Below are 10772 nucleotides of genomic sequence, written 5' to 3'. Positions count from 1 at the left end.
CAACTGTACAGTTACTCTTCTACAAGGGGCAAAGTGTCTCATTACTTTATTTATTCTTCACTTTTCTTTTAATTAATAAACTTAATAAATGTCAAACAGATTTTTCATAACTTTGGGTGTTTTATGTTACTTTCGCACACTGCAAAAAGGAAAAGGTTTAATCTAACAGGAGTCTCAGAGTGATTTTATTTTGATGGCTTTCTTGGTTGCACTTCCTGTTTACACCTTTGTCCAGGAAGTAATACTTTTCAAGGAAGTTAAGATGTTTAAATTTATTGTGGTCTTTCTTTAGTACTGTGGATACTTATCTCCTAACATCACCAGGTAAGATTCTTGCTGACTTTGAATTTGTGAATCCATTCAGGTTGGATTTTTTTTGTTTGATAATAATCTCATTAGTGTGATTGACAGTGTTTGTTTGTTTTGGCCACTGGTTGATTGGTGCAGGCAACCTAAATGAGCTTTGTTGTCACACTGCATGAAATAATGAGGCCACAACAGAAATATAAATTATTTGATCTCTCTTTTCAAAAGAGGAAGCTTTTCAACTACTGTATGTGTTGCTATTATAAAATTTGAAATCACATGTTGGATGATTGTCTGAAGGTGTGTGTTTTTACGTATTGACATGTATAACTGGACTGTTCTGCACATTATTAGGTGTTTTATTACAGCGCTTTAATAGTTTCTCTTTGAGGATTGAGCTCAACCCAGGACAGAACTGGGCCTCAGATGTTCCTCTGTGGGTTAATTGGTTCATTTGTTTGTTTACAGATCATGTTTTACTTGAAACTTTGGTTAAGTAAAAGCCACTGCAGTTACGAAATGTGTGCTGGTTTAGTCACAGCACAGCAAAGGTCTGATACTGTGTCCTTAAACTCCACAGCACCACACTTAGTCTAGTTTGTGAGCATGAGATGTCCCTGTCAGTGTGCATGTCAAGTGACACTTGCTATTGAGACACTGTGTGTTTCAACAGAGGAGCTGCTCACAGCTGGCACAGTGTCAAAGCACTTTAAGGTCTGCACAGAGAGGTTTGACAGTCATTTTTATTAATTGTGTGTGTAGATGGCACTAAGAGCATTTGTTTAATTCTGTAATAATGAACAACCAGGACATGGATCATGATCGACTACATTACTCATCATGATCCATGTACTGGAAATAATTTGGGACCAAGCCTTCACCTTATGAGTATATAGACTAAATTATTAAATACCGCAACAAAGATGGTTTGTGGGGTGAGTTGAGTTGGTATTAGTCAGCAGATCCTAGCAGAGTGAACAGTAGATGTTTCTATTTTTGAACCGATCTCAGATATGAGTCAGACTGTACAATCTAATGCAATCAAATACAGCAGCACTGCCATGAATTCAACTTTTACAGTGTTATAATGTATCATATTTTTATTTTTTTTTTAAATTGAAACTGTCAGAAAGGTTATAATTCTACGGTGTGTATTGTTAAAGTTGTAGTGGGTGGTGGAGTCAAACTGGAGTGCATTGTATTGAGAGTTGGATCTAATGCTTTGGTCACCCACTCTGACCTAATTAATAAACACATTTAAATAGGTTTAGAGAATTAATTGCTCCACGGCAGGAGAATAATTGAAGACTGATGTTTGCATACTTAAAGTTGGCTCTCCTCACAGAACGGGATCCTCCCATGTGAGCTATTCTCAGAACTGCAGTCTAGACAGTGTTGAATTTAAAGCCAGAATAAAACATAAAGCACAATTGAAATAAGTGTTCTTGATCTTAATGCACATTACCGCTGTGTCCCAGGGAAGGAAAAAAAACCACTTAAACAGTCAGTCATGAAGAAAAGAGAGCCTGAGGGCTCTTTAGGCTGGGTACATGTCTGTGATGCACCCAGCTACTTTAGCTGTCATGCTGCAATATCTCAGAGCCTTCACTGGGTGCACTGATGCTTGGCTTAAGCCATTTAGCAGCGCCCTGGTTAACTGAAACTGACAAAACTTCTGATTTCAGCCTGATCTTAGAATAACACCCCTGGCGTTTGTGAAGCCGTCTTCGCCCATTTCATCCAGCGGGGCTCTGTAAATGCATTTGCGGCTGACAGAGATGCAGAAGAAGATGCCTTATGCTGTTACAACCATTGCCCAGAGAATTAAATTAAATGGGAAAACAATAAAAAGGGAAATCAGATCTGGCTGACAGTTGTAGAAAGGATAAAGGGATCAGACTTATACTGTTGCTCAAAGAGCATGTCAGACTGAAGGGCACAAAAGTGCTGTAACAATAATAAAATAAGATAGCATTTGGCCCTTTAAAGCCAATGGATGCTCTAAAGGGTAAAGTGTTGATGGTTCCAGTCAAATATTTGCCAGGAGTTGCTCTTTGCATAATGTATTTGCCCAGAATAAAGCAGAGCAACTACACTGGGTGATGAGATGTTTACAGCTCAGTGGAAATGTGAACACTGGGCATGTGAGAAGTCAAATCTGCTCATGACACTGGAGAAAATTTCACTGAACATTAAAAATCAAGAGTTACTGGGGTGCAGGGCTCAAATATTGCTGCTTATGTAACATAATATTTTGAACTGCAGTATAATAGATGGAGCTGGGCTTTTGGTTCCAATCCACACACATTAAAAAAGACTGCAGCTCCAGCAGTTGGGACAGAGAGAATAATCTTAATACAGACCTTTTATATTGTTTATACTCTGAAACTTTTGCCTCCTAAAAATTAAATTCCAATGTAGCAAAGCTGAAACCATGCTTATGCTTTCAACTCCAGGGTCCTGATTGTGGTTATGTACACCATATAGGCAAGAAAAGCTTTTCGGTTAGGGTTAGAGAAAACACATAGTTGTGTTCTTTATTCAAAGCAAAATGTTTGTGTGAAGTGACATTTGTCCTTTTGTACAAACTCAGTTTAGTCGTTCTTTTCTCGATGAACTATTGTCGGTGCTTCACCACAACCATAAAAGAGTTTTTAATAATGCTGAAATCCATCAAACTAGAGACTTTTGCTGCAGGATCAGATACTTTGGTGGACAAAAGTAGACTCTGCACAGTTTATATGTGCAGTGTCAATGTATTTGCATTTTTCCATTTACATTGTCAACATACCCTCATTATATTAAAACATAATATAGTTGCAATTACGTTCTCCACGTAAACATGTTTTCGTAGACAGTTTAGTTCTATAGAAACCTAATCTTTAGAGGAAAGGATTGCATCTGCAGGATGTTGAGCCTTAAAAGTTTAGCTGTAAACATGTAAAGTAAGTTCAAAAGGAGCAGTGTATACTAGATTAAATGATGCTAGAATGCTGCTCTTACCTTTGAATGTAAAGCAACTGACGCTCGTATTAACTCATCCTCCCACAGGCCCCCAAATCTGATTGACAATTTCTGTCTGCTCTTGGTCATCTTTTGTGTTTATCATTGGGTTTTGTTTTTTTATTTTGTTTTTTTTTTGCTCATCTTTCATCTCTCTTTGCTCATTTTGTGTCCTTTGAGTGATCACTGCATCTTTCAAACAGAAATATTAACTCTGATTTAGCACTGGGCCTTAGGCTCAGGGGCCCCTGGGCCTGTCCGCTCTGGGCTCATTCAGTAATCCATCCATGCACAAGTGTTTCTGGTTAAATTCTAACTAGGGTAACATGAAACCACAAAGTTAGTGTATGTAAGTTCAATATCAAAGGTGACTGACACATGGGCAGACCCCCATGCTCAGTTATTCCGATTGCATTATATATTGTCATAGTATGTTGACTGTTGCATTTAGTATACATAAAAAAAAAAAAATCACTTTAACAAATAAAATTAAACAATGTCCCCACAAATGATACATGTTTGTTAGCAGCTGGAGTTTCTTCAGTCTCTATGAAGCAGGGGAACAAGTTATGGATGGTGGGGTAAGGACCTCGGGTACCGGCCAAACCCGATGCAAACTCTGAAAGACTCCTTGAGATGCTGATCAAAGTGACTTGAGTTAAGAAATTTTTTATTTTTATTTTTATTTTAAAACCCCATTTGCTTCATTAGTAATTCCTCAGACACTTCTCAACTAATAAGAAATGTATTGTATTACTTGCATTTGACCACAAAGTGGGAACTAGTATTTACTTTTCTAACTTCTGTCCCGCTCACATCTGCAACATTTAAGTGAAATATTTTTGAAATGGGTGAAATGTTCTGAATTCTTCATGGCATTGTGCAAAACTGTCCATCAAAAACACATCTAAGAATAAAGCTGATTTGCTATGCATCCTGACTACTATTTTGTTAATTTGTCAGTTCCTCTGCTTGGGTTTGGTGTGTAGTGTGAAATAAGGACACCCTTTTATTGACTAGCAAAGAGAAAAATGCTTCTACTGGCTGACGTGTGTGTGTGTGTGTGTGTGTATGTGTGTATGTGTATATGTTACAGTGTGCACTCTAACACCCTAAAGCATTACATGAATTATTGTTTCACAGTGTTGTTTGTGGCGTCCTGCAGATCTCAGACATCAGCGCTCAGCACCCAGACCAACTGTAAAACTAACATAGTTTATAAAGGGCAGTGTCTTTGTCTCAGCATGCTCATTCTAACAAGTTAATTAAGCATAGTCCTGTGCACATGAACTTTAAGCTAGTATAATTATTAGTCAAAAGATCTGCCGTTAGGTGCACCAAGCTAATTATGTGAAGATAAATCTTCTGTGGCGTGAGGTAATTTCCCGGTGCTCTTTAAAGATAGTAGAGAATATGGCAGATAACTGCTTGGAGCCTTTGCGAGTCAGCAGAAGCTTAGCTAAATGTGGCAGCAAGTGTCAGGCCAAATCAATATACGCTTCCCAGCATTCCTTTGGTGCCATAATCCAGGCTGTGGTGGGCACTGACCCTGGGGAGGCCTGGCCTCTTGTTCTCTTGCCCTGTTTTTTCAAAAGCAGCTGCACTTATGGACATGACAGCACCGTGCACAACCTAATTACCTTTAAAAAAAAAAAAGAGCAGATTTTGTGCTGCAAACAGCTTTGCTCATATCTGAACAACAGTGGGCAGCTCCAGTACTTAGACCTCGGGAAATGGGATGTGCCGAATTCATATGAAGGTGTTTGCGCTTGACCTCAAGCTCAAAAGCCTCTTCATGTGTGGTGTGCAGATGATTTCTGAGTTAAAGATTCCCTCTGGATATAGAGTGCTGATCAGCTATTTCACCTGACCATTTCATAATTTGACTTGCGTGATCTACATTTTCAGAGAGGCCCTGTGTGTCTTCCAGCTGATTTCACAGATCCCATTGAGTCACAGTTTTCTATTATCTGCCGTAAAATAACGAGATAATCCTGGCATTTGGCTAATCAGCCGTGAAATTGAGGAATCTCCTTGACTAACTGGATTCCACTGCAGCAAGTTAACTTATGACACCTATGACACAAAGATAATGTAGAGTTTGCATCTATAAAATAAGCATCCTTGCTGTTTTTAAATCCCCTTTCTTTGTCCTAACAGGAGGCCAATAAAGCCACGTTTCCATCTGCACTCACCAAGAGAGAGAATTTAATCCAGGACGAGAAGCTGGTGAAGGATGTCCAGCACATCACATCTTCTCTTGTAAGAGTTACTCGCTTACTTACAGTAAGCCATCAGTCATTCATTAAAAATGTAAAATTAACGTTTTTAAAGTGGAACATGATTGTGGTCTGTGCTGACGAGGCACTGAAGCGTGACGCTTGCACATGGAATGCATTTGGTCATCACACACACACACCCCCCCCGGCAACAGGGAACTGTAAAGGTGCACTGAGTGAAAGGAGAGCAGATTGCTTTTATTCTTTATTTAGAGAGTTATTCTAGACACAGTCACAGATGCTCTGCCACGGTGAAAATCCTTCCTGGGAAGAAGGCCTGGGTCTCTGTGAGGAAAGAATGAAAAGCAATCAGGGATTTGGGTTTTCCTCAAACATGTCATGGCTTCAGACATTATTTTCATCCTTGGACAGTCAGATTAAAACATAAGTAGACTGTGTGAAGTTTGATTTGTTTGCTAACAGACCCGTTTTGTAATAAAAATTAGCTGCTTAGTATTTGCATGTGTTGCACATTGACTCATCAAAACAGACGATTGTATGTTTGGTTATTTAGTTTTTTACAGTATTACAGTAGAAATGCTAACACACTAACCTAAGTTTGAACATCGTGCCGGCTTAAAATGAGCATGTTAGCATTGTCATTTCTAACAATCTGACTTCAGCGTTTAATCCTTTTAAGAGTTCTTTAAAAATATTACATGCAACATGCACTTACAGAGACATGATCGGTTGATTATGACACCTAATTATGTAACATTATCCGACTGTATGCTATATTCTGATGACAGGGAAAATGCCATCGGCATGGCCCCTAGATGCAGCAGGAAGCTGAGGAAATTAAGTGAGTCCATCTTGGGCAGACAGTAGCATAGTCAACCATGAACCACTAAGATCAACTCCAAAAAAACCCATTAAATTCAATGATTTATATGGTTTTTAATTTGTTCAAATAGTGATTTCTGATTTTGATTAAAAATACAGACTTATTCAGACCAGTGTTTGGCACATAGAACCGAATCATTTCAATGTGGATTTGCAGTAATAAAAAGTAAAAAACAAAAACAAAAAAGTAATAAAAATACTATAATTGAATAATTCGGTGAATTCTTGTATTATGGAGTAGTTCATGGTTTTAGCCACTAATCAGCTGAATCCGTGTGTTTCATCATGACTTCCTAAAGCGTCTGCTGTGGAGTCTTGAATAAGGAAGAACTTTCACACTGAGAATTTAAAGGCACAAATCATTTCCCCTTCTTGTCATCATCAATCATAATTACGCAACAATTTCTTCACCTTGGACCAATTTGTGCCACTGAGATCAAACAGCAGTGTTAATGGGCACCCCGCTCTCTCCAAAGGTAATCTATATCATGTGGTGTGAGCAGCAGCTTTTCAAGTCAGCTCATGCTTTGTATTGTTTGTCACTGAAACGGTTTTTCCCTGCAGCCAACATTTAAATGTACTTCTTGTGTCCCTTCTGCATAGTCAATAACTGTCTTGATCAAACTGCAAATGTGCTTAAAGTGGTCGTGTTATTGGAAATATTCAACAATGAAAAAGTTTTACCGCGGGATGATGAGTTCTGGATGATTTAAAAAGATCTGCTTTTTAGATGTGGCCACACTCCTAATGACTTGTGACATGTGAACAAGCTCTAATCATCATTGTTTCAGTCACAACACAAACCGGGTCTTCAAAGGTTTGGTGCAATTACACCAAATGACTCTCACCACCAGAGTTAGTCAGGGGCTCTGCCTGTAAACAGGATGTGTTAAAATGTAATGAATGAACGGTGTTAGCAGCCATGGGTGTAATTGAAGAGCACATCATGTCATTCATACATACTGGTGTAATCGAAAAACACGACACAAAAAGACATGAAATCATATTCATGGAGAACAATTCGTGACTTTATCGTAAGACACAAAGCTTTAATTACTGGTCCAAACATCAGAGAAGTATTGAAGAGTTCACTTCCAGATGTAACAAGGGTACAGTGGCAAAATGGCAGACCCAAATGTGTTTTCTTTAAAAGCTGCAAGTATGCGGAACTGAAATGGTCTGCCCGTCTTTACTTACCATAAATGTGTTCTCTGGGATTTTTGTAAAGTTACAACAGTAAGAAATCCATTTAATCCACTCAACTAACATTGATGCTAGCAAAACTACAAAAATACTGCAAGAATAAATGAACGTATTGGGCAACTACTTTCAGCTTTGTTTTTAAAGTTTTTTTTCCTGACCTTTTCACTTTTATTTTATTTTTTTATTTTACTGACGCCAACTAAGGGTTCACATATGTGTGTACCACATTGTTTAAAAAAAAAACAAAAACAAACTAAGTCCTAAAAATCATTAGTATTGATTTGGGATTGTTTGGTCAAAGTAAAACGAACTTGTCTTTTACGTTGCCAAAACTAAAATTAGAGGTCAAAATCTCAGAAAGCTATATTGAAATCTGAAAACAGGAAATAAATAATTGGATTTTCACTTTTAAAAATACAGTTACTTTGGACAAACCATTTAATAACAGTGCTGCTGTGTTTAAAAAAAATGTCTAAAAGTGGTTACAGTTTATCATTGGTGGATAATTAGCTTTTCTACTGCACAAATTTTAGCGTAGCTTTATGCAGAGTTAATCCATTTCTGAGTTACTGTACAATAAGACAAAAGACTGACAGTGAATTATCAATTGTTGTACTATATAGACTTTTCTTTCACATTCTTTGAAATTACTCAGAGCTACATCATAAAGTCAGTGGTCAAAGTGGCATTAGCATGCATACCCAGGAGGAGTAACACTATAGTGTTGGGAAATACTGTAAGGAACAGATGAAAGGGCATTAGCCCATCACTGTTTCTTACATAATCTGTTTGCAGTTAGCAAGAGGCAGTTGTTTCTTACCCCCATCTACTGTAGTTTAAGCACCCTGTCACTTTAAACTAGAGAGATCTGAAATTTAGCTGGATGACTGCTGAGAAAACTAATGCCATGGAAGTTGTATCCTGTGGCTCTTTTTCTCAAATCAAACCCAGAGAGGCACAAAGAGCCATGGTTGGACCAGATCTGTTCCAGTCCGGGTCAGCTGGTCCTGACAGTTGTCAGATAAAATAATTCAGGTTGTTGTGTTTGGATGTGTACTTCTGCATGGAATGCATAGGAATCTTACAAAATACAAAACAATTTTATTTCATTAGAATACCCCGTGTATAAAGAACACACACACACACACACACACACACACACACACACACACACACACACACACACACACACACACACACTTTGCTCCAAAGACTGGTACCCTCCTAGCCCATTTAGGCCGGACCAGACGAAACAACCAAGTCACATTTATAATAGGTTTTACAGGAGTGAATTGTGTGCCAGCATTTAGTCAACACAGGCTTTATGGCATGACAGGCATTATGTGTTCATGTAAAATAAAATCTGTTCAACACCAATCATGAAACTGTGAAATGAAGTAGGGAATTTTTTGTAGATGAATGGAGCTTGCATTATATAAAAATATGTAAAAATCAGGTTTATCAGACATTATCACTTTGCAGTTATTACTCTTGTCTGCTAAACCCCCTAAGATGACCACATAAGTCATCCACACTGAAATTTTTGTGTTTCAATGTGGCAAAGGTAGAAATGCAGATCAGATTTAGAAAATTTAGGTTTGCAATCTGTGAATTTGCCTTTTAAAGCCCACATGAATATGGAAAAAAAACATTTTTTTCGCATTGTTTTAAGAGTACTAGTAAACCATGCCACTGTAAATGATATTACTGATCAGTTCTTTAAGGGACTTTGTCATGATTTTATTTGATCATTTTCCAGTCAATTAATATGAAGCATCATTATTAAGATGAGACCCATATGAAAACAGGATGTTAGCAGTGATGGACTAAAGGCAAAAACTTTGAATGGAGTCTGGCACATTTGCAATGACATTAATTGAAGAATGTCTAAGGACTGATTGAATCAGAGTAGAAATATTACATGCTGACAGTGTGGGAAAGCAGACGTGATGAAGAAAATAACAGAAATTCATTTGTTTGAGTTTTTTTTTTTTATCCGCTCAATTAGTGTGGACCAAATTCTAAAACCTTTTTATGTGATAAATGTTCAGCCTCAAGCTTCAGGCAGAGCAAATACATTTTCCTTATAACCATGGTAACTGCCTTGAGATGGACCAGCTGACCGTAAAGGGCCGTAAATTTTTTTTATTTTTATTAATTTAGCAACTGGTAAAATATTAATGATCAGGCAAGCAAAGTTTGGACCCCATACTCAGAATATCACTTAGAAATATGAACAACATGAACATGGCAGGCCGCTCTTTTAAAGAGCCTTAACTTACACTGCGAAAACCATTATTGTTTTGTTTGCTCCCGGCTAAGAAATAATCTGTCAGAACAGCTTTTGTGTTTTACATCTTTGAAGAAACACAATGAATCGCATGCACTTGTCACAGATTGTCACAATCTTTTCCAGTGTTGCCCAGAAATTATGACACATGCAAGAAATGCATAAATACATCTAGACTTTTATTTTTCTGTAGTTTAATATACCCATTCACTGCACAATGCGTTTTTATTAAGCAGCACATGGCTGTGTAGCTGGTAAACAGTCTGTTATAAAACACTTAATTTGATATCCGATCCCCGTTCCAATGATGAATAGCTGGTTTCTAATATCCAAATGTGTGGGTGTTTAATGAGGCCTAAGACATTTTATTCTCCTGCTATAACACTGTCTGAAAAATTGTGCGCTGCTGAGTGTAATCATGCAATGCTATCTGGCACAGACACTCTCTGGCGGCAGCAAGGCAAAACCTGCAGCCCAGAACTGCTCCACTTAAGGGAGGCTGATTTGAAAGGAGCTGACAGGCGAGAGTGGAAGGCCCTCCAGTCATGCAAAATGCAAAAGAAATATGACTTTATTACAGCTCCTTAATGGTGACACAACAATCTGTTCAGCCACTTCCCTGCAAATCTGAAAGCATTTTGGGAGAGTGCTTCAGTCTACAGGATAGGATGGATTTGAAAATCTCTGTGCAAGTGCGTTTAAACACAACAGAGTTTAAAATACGCTTTTTGCTCATGTGTCACAGCTTTTGTTCATTTATTTATTGGTTGTGCTTCACATCAGAAAACTCAATGTTCCAAAAGACAAAACAATGACAACAAGAGGTGAGAAACCGTTGTCTGGTTTCT

The 10772-nt window shown here is 37.9% G+C and overlaps 1 long non-coding RNA gene across 1 annotated transcript in view; it reads left to right on the top strand.

The window, feature by feature from the left end:
- The first annotated feature begins 240 nt into the window (after positions 1 to 240).
- LOC137138185 (uncharacterized) overlaps positions 241 to 10772 on the top strand; it is a 94056-nt gene continuing 83524 nt past the window's right edge. The window contains exons 1-2 of the long non-coding RNA XR_010915907.1: positions 241 to 324; positions 5470 to 5571. This is a non-coding gene — a long non-coding RNA (uncharacterized lncRNA). The remainder of the gene's footprint in view (positions 325 to 5469; positions 5572 to 10772) is intronic.

This window comes from Channa argus, chromosome 12 (genome assembly GCF_033026475.1).
Source record: "Channa argus isolate prfri chromosome 12, Channa argus male v1.0, whole genome shotgun sequence".
Classification (NCBI taxonomy): domain Eukaryota; kingdom Metazoa; phylum Chordata; class Actinopteri; order Anabantiformes; family Channidae; genus Channa; species Channa argus.
This window is presented reverse-complemented; position numbering and strand designations above follow the sequence as displayed.